The 16,796-nt window shown below is 37.7% G+C and overlaps 1 protein-coding gene across 1 annotated transcript in view; it reads left to right on the plus strand.

The window, feature by feature from the left end:
* The window catches only part of st7l (suppression of tumorigenicity 7 like), a 93,082-nt gene that overhangs the window by 50,180 nt on the left and 26,106 nt on the right, over positions 1 to 16,796 (plus strand). The window lies entirely within an intron of this gene.

Raw genomic sequence — 16,796 nt, forward strand, 5'->3', positions numbered from 1 at the left:
GTGGGAGTAGCTAGTTACTGTATATTCATTTGAAGCCTTTGACTGTATTTCAACTGAAAGAGGGCCGGTTGGAGGTGGGTATCGCCGCTTGTGTTACTTCAAACAATGACAAAAAAGTTATGAATAACCCCAGTTTAGTTATGATTTTGTCTGGAGAGCCCCTGAGTTCACACGCACATGCTTCATTTATACACAGTGCTGTTACAAGATGATAAGCATTGTGTTTCCTAACATTTTGACAGCTTTGTAGAGAGAAAACAGAACGCAGCAGGAGGAGGGCGGTCAAAAAATGCAGTGACGTTCCTCCTAATGTTCCTGTCAGATGATACAATATGTATGGCAGGTAAGTTAGCTCTATATCAATAAGCAGGGACAGAGAGTAATAGCATAAAGGCGTAAAGCTGGACGGGCTTGTCTCTCCGTCTCTCTCAGTCACCTGTCCGCAGTCAGAGCCTCTTGGAAGATTTGCTGCCGGTCGGGGAATTCGTGGCTGAACGATGCGTCAGGGGTTGTCATATAAAATGTGAGTGCTTTCCCCTGAGTAATTTAATCACAGACTTTTATGGAGGCATCAGCCAGCATACTGAGAGACAGAGTAAAAGGATTGTAATTGGACTTCTTTCATTCAAAGTAATATATGGAATATGTGGTATAATTACAGCGCCCGGTAATGGTCTGTGGCCCACTGAAATGCTAACGCGCAGTGATTGGTTTAATGTGTGTTCATGAGGGGGAATTTGCACCATATTGACTCGAGACTTTTTCTTTGGTGGTATTTCGTTTAGGCTTGTCAGACATTATCATGTGGCTTTCATAACCTCCCAACGACTCATTGCAACCATTTCAGGATGATAGAATGATTGAAAACTTTGTCTTCTCAATAAATGAAACTTAACTGAAATGGTCCATTATGTGCCAAATGAGTAATTTGTGTGGGCGATGTCTAAGGTCAACTGTACCATCATTAAAACGCTCTTGAATAGTCTGGAAACCCTCTTATGCAACTGTGATGTCTGAATACAAATTGCTGTTGAATTTATGGCTTGTTAGCTACTTTCATTAAACAATCAATGACAAGAAATTTTAGTCAGCAAATTATTTTTTGTACTGTATATTGTAGTGCTGACAGAAAGGAGGACTACATAACTCAACCAAAAAATCTTTATTGTATTTTGTGTTGATCCATATTATGAGGTGAGACAATGACAGAAATCTCACAAATGGTGATTACGATTTAAGTGAACTATATGTTGCTGATATTCTTGAATGCTGTGCATTCATATTCCTTCTCCAAACAAGTTGTAATTGTTACCAAGCAGTTTAAATATCCATCTCTACTTGTCTTTTGGTTGACAAGGTTTGTTATTTCTGCAGTAAAACATTTGAAGTTTTATTTTGCAGTATTATGTTAACTGTAAAATACAATCTATAATCTGTAATCTGTAACTGTACAATGTATTGTTATGTATGTATTTTCTTACTTCCCATACAGTTTTATTGAAACAGGATGTATTAAATACAAAAATAATTTGAAAACAGTATAATAATAATACAATTAGAGAGACATGACTTATATTAAAAAATTATACTAAGTAGTGTTAAATAAGTGTTAATGTGTTATATCTGTTACATGTCTTCTTGTATGTTAAATTTAAAATAATTATTCAAATCAACTTAGACACCAATTGAAATAATTTCTCAACTAATGATTTTGAATGAAGACTAATGTAATGTAATGTTAAATACTGCATCCAAAAGCAGTAAAAACACAGAATAAAACAGTTTCAAGTTTTTTTAAAAAAACTGTATTTTTCAGTGTTTTTTTGTTTGTTTTTTTTCTTATCTCGGAGGAGCTGCTAACTATGGTGGCCAACGCAAAAATGCAAATGACCCTATCAAAACCTAGTGTTTTTTCCATTGTGGGCTACTGTAGAAATATGGCAATTCTTATTTTCAGGTCATTGTACTCTAAAGAAAACAAAATATTATGTACCCTAAATCCCACATGCTGAATATGATTAGTGAACAAGTGTGTTAAACAGGGAAATCTCTGATTTCTCTAAAATTCCATATTAATTCATTTACAGACATAAAATATGTTCACAAATATAAAATTATTTTCATTATTTATTCATTTTTCTCATCACTGATCGACATTCTAGTTATCATGTTTACTGAGCTCATCATACAACCTGTAAGCAGGAATATTTTTCTGATCTTTATCAGTGTGTGGTCTACCACCTTGAAAGTACCACGACGCAGTGGTAACTCCTTGTTCCTGACAAATCGTTCATCAAACACTAACTGCATTTGCGCTGACAGAGAAATAATTCTTTACTGGAAACAGGGCAGTTCCTGGATGTCTTGGGAGTTGTCATGCTGCATGCTACATGTTTACGGTACCTTGGGCCTTTCCATCCACATCAGCCAACTCGTTTTTCTGTTTCTCAGCTAAACCAATCAGGTGAATCTGCTGTCCCACACAGCATCTGTGCACTGTTTGTGTGTGTGTGTGTGTGCGTGCGTGCGTGTGTGCACGTGCCAGCATGCCAGCACAAGCATCACTTTAACCATAAAGTATACAGCATATTTTATGTAATGGTGATAGAAAACTCAAAATGACAGAGCAGTGTTTTACAGTTATTTTCCCCCACATGGATTTGTCTGAGAGATTTTTATTTGTGTCATGTGACCTCATCTAGATGAGCGCCAGACCTCTGCTCCATATATACAAGGAGGAGGAATGCATTTTGCCTAACAATTAGCAGTGTAATGTAACCTGATGACGGCGCCACCAGAACGTTCAAAACATTAGGTCTAGTCACACTTTCCATCATCTCGCTCATCATGAAACATTACTGAAATGAGATCCAGGTTGAGAGAGAGAGAGAGAGAGAGTGTGTGTGTGTGTGTGTGTGTGTGTGTGTGTGTGTGTGTGTGTGTGTGTGTTTGTGTGTCAGAGAGAGAGAGAAGCAGAAGAGGACAGCGTTTCACAATCGTCAGATAAACTCAATGTGACAAGATGGTTACTTTCTCCCTCTGCTGTGACAGTTAATTCTGGACTAGGAAAAATGTCAAAAATGTTTAGCTGTGCTTGAGCGGAGTTAATTACAGAGGCCAGGGCAACTCAGTCTAGGGCTGCTAATGGCCTTGACTTACAGATAAAGCCCCATTTACCAAGACTGTTTTTTTTAGCTACTGATCTAATTTTCTTAAAATCAAACATTTTGGCAGCAGCAATTAGATTGTTACTGTTTAGGTTAGACTCTAGATTACAAAGCAGCCTGGTTTTCTTGTGCAATAATCAAAGCAATGCAATTGTTCAGCTGTGCAATATTCTTCAGTATCTAATTCACTCTTACCAGCACTGTTGAATGTATGTTTAACAAATGATGCACATGTTGTTTATATTTCTTCTTCTCGTTTATGTTTATGTATTTAGTGTTGTGCCATCATGCACATATTTTATATATACAAACCTTGAAATAATTTTCTAGTTTTGTACATTGTAATGTACCATAAGGTACATTTTTCAAATATTTTTTCACGCACTTTACATACTGATACTATAATTTGCATATTTTATATTTTTAAGGATTTTACATATCGGCCAACCCGTTCTCATTCAGAAGTTGTCAGTCCACCACGTGTGTTTGTTGCACTAGGAAATAAACATAAATAATCAAAATGTTGGTGATTACAAAAGGGTTACATATGAAATCTTGTCAATAAAAAGTTTACGTGTTGAATAAACAATTATTATTAAAAAAAAAAATCCAGAAATTACCAACAAATTAGTAAAAAGTACAAGAAAATTACCTGAAAATTAACACACAAAAAAACCAAAGAAAAGAAACAAAAAGTAAAAGTAAAAAAAAAAAAAAAAAAAGAAAAAAACTTCTCAAAAAACTTTTGAAAGGCGTCTAAATGCAGCACAGAATAGTGATGCCGATCCAGGTTTCAAAGGTTTACAATGATTCTGTAACTTACATCATTTTCAACAGGGTAACTGAAACAGTACACTTCCTGTAAAAAAGAAAAAAGAAAAAAAAAGGCAGTGTATTTTGAAGAGACCATGCATGTAACAGGTGAAAATTGATGAAGTTCATGAATTTTCAAGTTCAAGTTCATGTATAATGCACATATTTTGTAATGTTATCATTTTACTTACTTCTTACTGCCATTGTTATGATTTCTTCCTGATAAAATTATCTATATTTTACATCAGCACAGCGGAAATGTATCACAATTTCCATCCAGGGATCAATAAAGTATTCTGATTCTGATTTTGTTTCACCTGCCATCAACAACTTTTTTGTTACCTTTTTATAATTAACATTTGATTTAACTCTATGTGTGTTTGTGCATAGTGTTATGCATAAGGGTTGGACAGATGCATGAGAAGCAAAACCACATTTGTGCATAAAATATCCTCAACACTAGTTTGACATTCATGCTCCTGTCAACTGTCAACACCTGACATTCAGACCCTCTGACCGCCTATAAAACTCACCCTCCTTTGCATGTGTGTCTCTCTTTGTCTCTTTCCTTCCTTTGAGGTCAGTGAACCACAGTGTTAGTGTTTTCAAGCCGCCCTTACATGTCTTTGTGGTTGCATCACTTCCTCCTCACAGGTCCCTTCGGCACTGCTGCATTGACACGTAAAAGTCTATGAAACAGCAATCAAGACATCAGTAGCACAGGGGCCGGAGCCAAGTGAACCTAGTCCCAGAGATCGGGACCCAGAGATGGCCCGTGAAATGAGTTGGAGTTGAAAAATCACCGGGGGGATATTCCACGCTCCACTGCCAATTTCACTATCATAATCAACCTCAGCTTGTAGAGCGATATTATAGGGCCAACTATTTTCGCTGACACTCTAACTGTGCATAGATTTTTGTGGTGCAGGAGATAAGAGAGCAGATAGGAAGTGTGCGGGGGCTGAACTGTAGATTGTGCAAAAAAAAAAAAAAAGTGCTGAATATTTGTTAATCTGATCTTAAATGTTCTTGTTTAAATTTGTAAATTAGTTTTTTGAGATTGACGCTTGGTTTGCATGTATTAATTACACTCAGATGCTGACATTGTTCAAAAACTTTTAAAGGTCCAGTGTGCAGGTTTTAGGGGGATATATTGGCGTGAGTATGTTTTCTTTAGTGTACAATCACCTGAAAATAAGATTTTTAAAAATTTTTATGTTATCTTAGAATGAGCTTTTTCTATAGGGAGTGGGTCCTCACCCACGGAGATCGCCATGATGCGCTGACATGTTTCTACGGTAGTCCAGAATGGACAAACCCAACACTAGCTCTAGATAGGATCATTTGTGTTTGCATGTCGGCCACCGTCGTTATCAGCCCCTCTGCAACAAGCCGAACAGCATCAAAGACACCCAGAGCTTTTAATGTGAAAGTGTTTTTTCAGTGTTTTTACAGGTTAAAATCACAGGGTCTATTGTTTTGGAGAGGAAGAGACTTCTGCCGATAATTTGGCTCTTCACTCTCAATCAAAAGACAAATACCTCTCAATATCTTAAATCAATAAATATATATTCAGGTTTATTGGCACAGAGATACCTTCGAATTAACAAAAAACATATTACCATATGGCACAAATCAGGCCACCTGGCATCTGTAACGGCTTACTGAGATACTTCATAACTTTTTTGTTTATTTTTTATGAGATATGGTTACATCGTAAAAAATAGTTCCCCGCTGGAAATACACATCTCAAAGTGAATTTCCATATGACAAAAAGTACCTTGAAAGTGGTTTGTTTTTCTAGTATTCTTACAGGTCTGAGGTTTATTGTAAACCACAGATGGGTAAAGTACAAGTTATGATTTCCCCCATTTTATTTTGTTTTTGACTGACTGTACTCTTTCATGATGTTCTCATAACTGCAACAAGCCACACAGCTGAGACATGGGGAAAAAACCTAAAACATCACTAAGTAGTCCCTGATGTTTCTGGTCCTGATATAAGAGACTACAAATGGCTATGTTTGCTGATCTTACACATCGATGTGTATATTATTGTGAATGTGCTCTGAAAAAATGGCAATTGCAAGCCGGGGTTTTCTTCAGAAGGCATCAGTCTCTGTCATGGACATTTATGGACTAATTGTGCATTTTGAGCAAAACCTCAGACAAACATAAATAAGTAGTGGTACTGTAAGGTAATTGTGAAGTACATGTAATTATGTTTCTAATTTCAAATTGGTATGTTGCACCAGTTTACCTGAGAAAACACAGTAAGCAGTAACTAATGGGTTATTGTCTTTGCGCCAATAACGTCTTATGCAGATTAATCAGCAGAGATTTGCTGAGAAATTGCTTAATATGCACATTCACAGATATTTAGGAAGTAAACTTTAGACATTGGTTCATTAATATAATATCCAACAGCTTGTTCTAAAGTAACTGTAATTTATGAGTTATTTATCCATTAATTTACTACATTTAAGTTACTAATTTGTTCATTCCATAGTACTTGCTCAGATTCAATGTTTGTAAAATGTCACTGAAATGTCTTGGTGGTTTGGGATATGTAAGCTAAAGCTATAGTCAGTTTCTTAAAGCCTTGAATGTAAAGTAGAAATTTACATGGGTAATTGAACAGTTTGCAGCTTTTGTGTTTTTCAGCTGTCAAAAATTAAAACTATAAGATGATTTTCTGTCTGCAGACACACTGATATGAACACATCATTAACAACATCAATAACTTGGTAATTTTAGTCCTTCTTTTACTACAGTGGACTTGTGAACCAGTTGGGCAGTGTACACATTTATGATTGTATGCTCAAGGATCTGTCGTGGTTGCAGTGATTTATAACTTCTCTTAACCAGCTGGCAGAGGCCACAAGCTTTCCGGAAATTGACTCATTTTAAAAGAGCCTAGTGTGTAGAGGGCCACGTTTTGGCCCTCAACATGGTCTATAAACTGACATCTATAGAAAAGTTTGTTTTTATTTGGGAAAGGAGCATCTAGAAATTAATTCCATACCTGAATATGCAATGATCCACCAAAGATAGGCATGATACAAGATTAATAAATCCCCATCTTCGCTGCCATCTTGACTGTAAGGGGGTAAGGATACTTCAACCTGACGTGCTGCATTTCTGCTGCCATGGCTATGTATGCCAGTTAGGATTGACATAGATCAAAGATTTGTGGCTGTTTTAGTTTATCAGAAATACATTCATTCCTATAATTATACTGCATATTCAGAGGCCAACACTGTAGCGTGTCTGCTGGTATAACCTGAATTGTGTAGAGAGGTTGTGATCAGCTCGGGCGACTTTTGCAGCCAGATTACAGGCAGAGATCTGTACTTTGAAATAGTGAACTTTTCTAGTTCTTTTTTTATTCCATAATTTTTTTTACATCACTGTCCCCATGAATTTTAATGATTTGATTGTTCAGCGGAAGATCACATTTTACCTTTTACTCATAGAGGGGCTTTTTCCTCAATGAAAGTTACACCTGCATGTTGTCTTGAGCGTAACAGATTTAAAGGAAGCTTAAACTGTTTCACAGAAGGAGGTGGAGGATGAGGAACACAAGACAAATATTTGTTGAGCAGACTTTGTTCAGTCATATAGCAACGAGTGTTTAAAAAAATTGTAGATCAAAGAGATATCCAGCTCTTAGCCATATTTTAGTCTTCACATCAGGTGTTGTAATATTGTGTTGGCCTGCTCAGAAGTACTGGAACCTGATCTGACAGTCTTTGTGTTTCTCTTCTATAGTTGAGTCTGAAATATGTTTTAATACATTGGCCATAGAAATATGGGTTAAAATTATATGCCTGTAAAACCAATTGAATATAGATTCAAACACTGTATCACAAGACTTCATAACAAAAAAAACAACACAGAAATTATTATTTTTCCTAATAACATCCATCCAAAAATATCTCCCTGAAATCCCTACAAGCTCTGTCAGAGACTACAGCAAGAGACCTTTGAAAATCTATGTACACCAGATAAAAAGCTCCTGCCTCAATATGTGTCTGTGTGTTAGAGAATGGCCTTTCTTACTGTAAATCTCCAGGACATTGCGCAGATCTCTCCGGCAGCCAAAGCCAGTCATCTTCATTCATTTGCAATGTACATCTGCCTTTGGTATGAATATGGCTGTCAGTCCCGTAAAGACCATCACAATAGAACACGCTCATTAGTATTGTGTTGCACTGTGCTTCAGCATCAAGCGCCTACCACCCTTGACTAATTTTCTGTTTGTATCGAGAAACAAAAGCTCTCCAAATCCCCCCGTGGGCTCCGGAGTGGCTTTACTGCACATCAAACTACGCCAATTACCTTTTGCATGATTAATTGGACCAATTAGAATTAGCAGAGGAAGAAAATGATTCTTGGCAAGGTGCGAAACATTAATTAGTCACAAAAAAAAAACGTTTATTAGTGTTCAAATTTAATCTCACAGAACACAATGGGATTAAGAGGAAAAGACAGTTAATATGTGGCGTGTTCAATCACTCTCTGCTGCAGATGGAATAATGAGTGTCACTGCTTGCATTGTGCTCCATCACACACACACACACGCACACACACACACACGCAGCCTCCATCCTCACCCACAGTTACTGTACTGTTAGAAAACACCCATCTTCATCCATCATACAAAGTGGCAGTTGTAACACAAACATTCCAGCTCTGATTGATGAGTCAAGACCATACAAATGACTTATACACAGTAATCCCGTACAAGATTTATGGCCCAAAGGCGATGCATTACAAATTTGCAATAACAAAATCAACAACAATAGCAGTGGCAGCAGCACCAACAGCTAATGGTGATTTAGCTGTGGCAGCATTTATAATGGTACAGTATGGCATCGGTAATAACAACGTTGCATTACAGTAGTTTACACATTGTGTGTGTAGCATGGGAAATGACAGCCTCAGGGCAGCTGTTTATGATGGTGAAAAAAGCATGCAGGTACAGTATGGGCAGTGAGGAGTGTGTGGGTGTTTTCTCACAGTTTGAACATTCACGCAATAAAAAACAACAACACAGGGAGCGGCTTCACACTGAGCTAAGCCTTGGCCTATAAAATTTGTTGTAATCTGCACACACACACACACACACACACACACACACACACACACACATTGTACATGGTTGCAGATTAAGTTTATTAGAAAATGACTGCAGACATTTGTTTCTTTTCAAGGTGGTTAGCAAAGTCCATTGTAATCCTTTCTCTCTCCCTCTATCGCTGTGTGTGAATGCGTGCGTGCGTGTGTACGTGCATGCATGCGTGTGTGCCTGTGCGTGCATGCGTGTTTGCATCGTTTCAGGGGAAGCACCCAAACAAGTAATGAAAAAATGAGAGTTAGAGGTGAATTATGAAACTTCAAGAAATCACACTTGTGTCTTTCCATTTCATAAACACAATCTAACAAGGCAGCTGCTTCAGTAATGAGAACATTTGCTGGTTTATAATCATAAGTTTATCAGCAGAATGTGTGTGTGGTTTTGTCACTTTTCTCTTGTATCACAACGGCAAAATGTTCCCACATGAGGTTACTGTTATGCATGTACTACACACAGTATGCAATCAAAACATTGTTTTACATTGCACATAAATGTTCTGTGAGTGTATCCCAGTGGCTCACAAATCCACTGGTCACACTGTCCCAACCCATAGTGGCACTAGCTGTCGGCTCAGCCACCTCCATGTTGAGAACTGTGTGCAGGCAATCCAGGCTCAGAATCATAGATATGTTCTGAATGTTACATACAGCTCTTATATTTTTTGGGACATAGGATTTTCACCCTGGAGACTGCTGTTTGTGTCCTTTGTGAAACCAAAAGTCAACGATGACTTCTTTGAACTTACATACGTAAGTTAACTTTCGTAACATACTTAACTTTTGTCACATTCATAATGTAGGCTAAGTTAACTGTTTGAAACCTTAGGAAATTGGTTGATTGATTGCCCAACAATTATCAAGAAAATAATGAGAAAAAAAAACAGTTACAAGAAAAATCTCTGAAAATGAGCACACAAAAAAAGAAAAGTAAAAAGCAAAAACAAACAACTAAAAAATAAATGTGTATTTTTTTTCTGGAACATTTGCTCCTGTTTCAAAGGGTTAAATAGCTTGTGAATGGCATCTGAAGCCATTCACAAGCTATTGGCAACGAAACTTTTGTAAATGCAGGTTTCAAGGGGTTAACTTGTGTATGTGACTTAAGTTCTATGTACTTATTTTAACCCAAACCATGATCTTTTCCTAAACCTTACCAAGTAGTTTCAATGCCTGTAACCAAACTGCATCTGTTTTACACCACATGTTTAAAAAAAATGATACGTTGGGTATAAACCTGCTGGTCTACTTGTGAAGTCTGCAGATTCAAGGCTTTCAGAAAACACCCAGGGCCAGAGCCTGTGGCGTAATGTTCGCGCTTTATAGCTGAGCTATTAGCCAATTTAAGTGGGGATGCAGTTACTGTTTGCAAAATGTCCAAAATGTGTTGCCGCTGTAAACTGCCATCCCTCTCCATTTCCTGGGTCCAGACCCAGACACTGTCCTATCTAGACTGAGACTTATAACTGAAAAATTATTAAGAAATGTTACATTTTGACAAAGCATTACTGTTTCAACCAGTGCAGCATTTATAGCAGTGGTTTAGCTCACGTGATGCAACTCAGCCAATCAAATCAATGCATTCCAATGATCACTGCAGCTCATACACAGCTGGAGAAATAAAAGGTGACATAAAAAAATAATAATAACATAAAATAAAAAATACTCAAGTAGTTCCACAAAATTGTTCTTAAGCAAGCCTGCTTGAGTAAATGTGTACTTGCTTACTCTCTACCACTGAAGATAAACAAGCCAACAGTGGCATAATTGAACACAGGTCCAGATCAGAGCTTTTAGCCGAATATATCTGAATGGTGAAATGTTATTCTTTGCTAAGAAGTCACTGGTATCGTTTGCTGGCAAATCAGTTCTAAAATCTCATTTCTTTTTCTGTTTTATATGACTTATATGAAAATCTTTTGAGCAGAAGTGATATAGTAGAGCAATAATGTCCAGCACTAATTTAATACCTTATTACCATAAGCCTGGTGCAATGCATGCATAATAAATTGTTGTATCTTTTACACGGCTCAGGCATATGGTTGGGAGACCGGATTCTCTTCAAACTGCACCAAATTTGCATGATAGGATGTGAGAGTTGGATGGATTTGGGGATTATATGAAACACAGCTTCCATTTCCAGTTCATTGTACTAAGGAGAGGTATCACATTTACACAGATGGCAAGGAACTTGGAAATGCACAGCTTCTGTGAAACACAAAATGTGCACGGAAGAGAAAAAAATCACTTCAAAGACAGAATCTATACAGTTTTCTCCCTCCAAAAGAAAATGTGTCTTTTTTCAGCAGTCTGTATTTTTTAAATGGTCTGCAGCTTTCTGCAGCTCAGATGGGGCTGATCAATGTTGTTAGTAGTCTTTAAGCTGCATGGTTACAGTCTCACAATGTGTTTCATGGGAGGTTCTAGAGACCCTGCCTGGACAATCGTGATGTCTATTATAGTTAGATCATTCTAGAGGTCAGTCCAGGGAGCATATTACTGCACGGTTGACTGGTATCACCCTGACAGTCTACAACCATCTAACTGTATTCTGATGTTGCAGTGGGCACTGATATGCATTGTATAGGAACAGATAGTTTTCTTTAGGGAAGTCAGTTGTTATGAGCCCTTTTTATTTTTTATGATTCTTTTTGTTAAATCATGAAAATGAATGTCCTTATAATGTTCTTCAATCAGTATTCCAAATTACATAATTACATTTTTTGTTTAAGAAATGGCATAAATGTGTTTTGCTTCTATGTTGTCAATCATCTGATTTGACAAGGAGTGCAGCATTTAAAGCACTGATTATTGTATTTAAAAAAAAAAAAAGCTTTGTACTTTGCAAGTCGTCATGGTTTATGCTTTCAAAGTACATCTTTATTGTTGAATATTTTTGTCATACCAAGCAAAGGGGAAAAAAACAGATGCAATTAAATAGCAGACGCTTCAGACAGATGTTGTCGCTGTGCTTGAGGAGCATGAGCTTTACTTAACCCAGATTTTAGTTTCATGCAAAAAAGGGACTCACACGAATATGAAAGGTAACCTGTCTCCCACATGCTGTCAGTTTGAATCTGGTTGCTTCTGACATCTGACTCCGTATTCGGCCACAAATACCAGTAGCAAGGTAAAGTTGATTTGTAGTGACGTCAGGGACAGGGGATTAGCCATGTTAATCAGCAGTGTTTTCTCCAGGTGACACTAAAGTGTCTTGTTCCGCTGTAAAAGGTCAGACACACAGTGGTGGAACTAGCTGTGGTTCAATTTGTTGTTTTGTTTTCCGTCAGTATCCAACAGCCATCACTTGTACTGTTCGCTGTGCTGACAGGAGTGACAGAGATGGTTGTTTGAATCTAACTACAGTGATTAACTGAGAGCACGTATATGTATAGAATCCATCTCAACGTATAAAAATAATCTGAGTTTCAGTCCTTCTGCCACTCTTTCTTTGGTTCTGGGGGCGGTTCTGCAGTTGGAGTCTATGGCAGCCCATATATATCACATTTACCGAACAAAGTCACATTAATTGCCACATAAATACAAGTCAGTCCAATGTGATGCAACAATCTCAAGTAATGAATAATCTTACTAAAAGAAATTGTCGTGTTTTTATATATCAATCAAAGGCTAAGGTTTTATTTCAACATTGGGGGTTTGAGGGTCCTTTGCCAGAACATTTTGAGCATTGAATAATGTCCTTAATGTCCTTCATTCTTGAATTTTTTAACAGTTTGTGCCTTTTCTGCATGAATTTATGGTGCAGATGTCTTTAAATCAGCAAATACAGTTACAATATTACATTGATTGAAAATAATGTGGTCAGTGGCAGCCAGTTCATTTGAGTGCTACTTATTGTTATTATGATCTATTTATTTATTTTAGGTTTTTGTTTGTTTGTTCTCTTAGTGTCCACTCTTCACAGTTTGTAAATAATGCTGTTGGGATGCCTGCCTCTACAATAAGTTAGAAATAGAATTTAAATATCCTGAACAATCTCGCTGTGGTCTAAAAATTAATTTGGTTTAACATTTTTCTTTTTTAGAGATGCGTTCTATCTCTAAATTATATTCCTGGATCCTATTTCAAATTGCTCGAAAGATGCGTAAAAAGAGCTTACATATAATGTAGTGCTGTCACATTACAGGGGTTTCTATTTTGATACAATACCATAAAATTAAGATTGAGGGCATACAATTTCATTTTTTTTATTTTAAAGATAAATAAAGCATGGCACCTTCTGCAGAATGACTGTAGTAAACATTACCAATAGGAGAGAGCAAGAAAGTGCAGCCACTACCAGTGTGGAAAATGAGTAATGGAACTGTTTCACATATTCAGAAAGGTAAATAGACCTATAATTAAATTTCTTTTTTTGACATGCTAATATAATACATTCACACAAAATTTATCACAAAATAAATAAAACAATAAACCAGCCGAAACTTAATTTAAATCAGCTGTCTCTTGAAATTAAAATAAAATCTGACCTGTAGCTGTATCATTTTTTTAAGTCTTTTGTTTTGTGTAAAGCAACTCAAGAGTTTCCTGAAGCTAATAAAATGCTCCGTCATGACAGAGCTGCGGTAGCAGCAATGCTCAACACATAAACTAATGGCTAGGCGGGCACCACAATTATACATAAATGAGCTCCAATTCAGAAAAACCTGTAGCTTGTGATGGCTTGTGATCAACGTATCTTGTTCCGTGGGAATAATCTCTTTATTTCATGTCAGTTATTCAGATTGCATTGTGGCAGTTTCATTTCACATCTCTTCTACTTGCCACATGCACTTGGGGTGGGGGTTGGTCTTTTTTACATCTGTCTTAAATTACTGTCAGTAAAGGCCACACAGACCCACCATTCAAATCATCAAATTTCAAATTCTACATATGGGTGTTAGGTCTACATAAAAATGTAGTAAAACCACTGAGCAGTCAGGGACCATGCAGTAGTGTAAATCATGTCAAGCACATCTAAATATTCAAAACTTGCCTCTAAATTCAAGGCTGTTTTCTCTCCCTTTTTCCATCTTGACTGAACATGCGACTATCACTGCACAGCAGCTGAGTGTGTCTCTTTCCTTGTCTGTGTCACTCTGTTTCACGTTTTATAATTGTATACTTCAAGGCCAATGTAAAGCACAAAGCCCTCTAAAATTAGCTTGCCTATGAGTCATCTTTGAAACCATCCCATAAAGGTTACATGATTCTCAACAGCAGTAACTGCAATTAAGGGCCGTTGACTGCAATGGTAGACTTTAACCACAGAGACCCAAGTGCTGTGTGTCATGTTCTTTCACATGCTCTCAGTCAAACCTCATCAGGTTATGTGAATGGACTCAGGTGCCTTCAAGGAAATGATGATGGTTTAAAGTGAAGGTTTGTGAGTCAGGGAATTGTTGTATCCATCATCTGATGCAATCGTTGTCATGTAGAAGATCGCAACAAAACAGTCATTTTGTAGCAATGACTGTTTTCATGCTGGAGGCTCCAAGGATGGCAATACATCTGTCTGTCAGTCAGTTGTTTCAGGCTTTAATATCTCAGCTGTGGGATGGATTTCTATAAAATGTGTTGTATATTTGTGGTTTCCAGAGAATTAATGCTACTAACTTTAGGGACTTTTTTTTTTACCAACCTTTATATCATCTGACACTGGTGGTTGTGAGTTAAAAATGTGACCAATGATTTGATTTGATTTGACCACATACCTGAAATGTCATGATCTTCCCATTAACGTCAGTTATATTTTGTATTTCGTACAAGGCCCTCAAGGTCCCACCTTCAATGCTGTTTCCATTTTTTTTTTTATTAAAAAAAATGGTAATGTAGCATGCTAATACACTGAACTCATATGGTAAACATCTAATTAGCCTACCTGCCATGGTGGCATTGCCAGCATTAGTATATAGCTCTAAGTGTTGAGTCAGGGTTGGGTACCTTTTGACTAATAACGATACCAGTACCCTAAAAGATACCAATACAGGACTTCATTCGACATCCATAATTTGAATGGAGCGGCGTGTTGTATAGTCGTTTTGAACATTTTGGTGGCTTGGCATACTGAGCTGCCAACTCTGTCAAATACACTGCATTCAACTTCACCACATCACAGACTGTATGAGCTTTTCTGCTGCTGCAGGAGTGTGAGCTCAGTGCCACTGACAATTGAGAGAGTACGCTCAGCTGTTAGCATCACATGGCTAACGCTACCTAGCAGTTATTAATAAATTTAACGACAGAATCGTGCCATATTGGTGTCATTGTAAGTTTTCTGTGACTCTTTAATGGGTTGGTGTCGAATGTGAGCTACTGCTGCTGTGTTAGCTTGTGCTTACTGGTTAGGCATTGAACTGACTGTTTTCCAGAGGACAGCGGCTTTGGACTTGATTGCAACAGCAAAAACAATCGGATGCATTGTATTGTTGGAGCCGAGGTTTGGGTACTAGCTTACTTAGTAATGGTTCTTCTGTGCAGAGTTTCCTTGTTCTCCTTGCGTCAGTGTGGGTTTTCTCAGGGTTCTCCGGCATAGTCCAAAGACATGCAGGTTGGTTAACTGGTGACTCTATACTGGCTCTAATTAAATGTGAGCATTAACAGTTGCCTGTCTCTTTAGCTGCATTTCCACCAAAGGCTTTCGATATAGTACCTTTGGAACCAAAAGTAACACCTACAAACAAACACCTAGACCCCAGATCTGTTAAGCATTTCCACCGCAAACAGTACTCTTACATGTGGGCGGGGCTGTTGTAACTTACTGCTCCATCAAGCAGCGCTTGCTGATTTTTTCTCGTTCACCAGTGATACAAAGTGAAGTCTGCACCCCGTTTATCTTCCACAGAACGCAGCTGCAGGCTTGAGAGAGAGTCTTTTTCAATGGGATATTCATATATAGTGGGTTTGTGCATCGACTCTTTGTCAGGCAAGAGCAGGGGTTTCAGTGCTGCTGGAGCACACTGGACCGAAGCTCCAACACGTTTTTTTTCTCCCATTGAGGATTAGAATATATGCAGTTCACATAATCTTGTTGCAATTAATATAGATTTTTCAAATGCTTGAAGATCCATTCATTTCTAAAAGTGTATCTTACCCAAGAGAGACAATAAAAACAGATGGCGTGGTCAGAGTTATATTGAAATATAAGATGTGTTTATGGATTCACGCCATGTCATCTCATGCATTGAGTAACATTATCGGTAAAACGGTCCACCTTTAAAGTTGCCGGCAGCCACCCCAGTGAATCAAATTATTTCTGCTCGAGGCTACAAAACATCCTTTCATTTTATAGTTCTAGTTTACTAATGTATGAAAAACTTGTCACATTATGAACAGTGATTAAACAGCCCAGAATGTTGATTCTCTACTGACTGATCAATGGGCTGCAGTGTTTAGCTCCACTTTTTAGTACCGGATCTGTGTGCTATTGTAGGTACCCCAAGTGGAGGGGTGACGGTTTCAAAGATACTACTTTTCACAACTTTTTGCAATGGAAAGGCAAAGAAATGCATACTGAACTGAACTGAACCGAACCAGCCTGCTTGTAGAAATGCCCCATATGTGTCAGCCTGTAGTCTGGCAACCCGTCCAGGGTCTATCCCGCCCCTCGTCCAGTGTAAGCCGGGATGGGCTCCAGCCCTACTCCCATAACCCTTAACAGTTTAAGCACTTACAGCTAATG

Source organism: Plectropomus leopardus, chromosome 2, assembly GCF_008729295.1.
Source record: "Plectropomus leopardus isolate mb chromosome 2, YSFRI_Pleo_2.0, whole genome shotgun sequence".
In the NCBI taxonomy this organism is placed as follows: Eukaryota; Metazoa; Chordata; class Actinopteri; order Perciformes; family Serranidae; genus Plectropomus; species Plectropomus leopardus.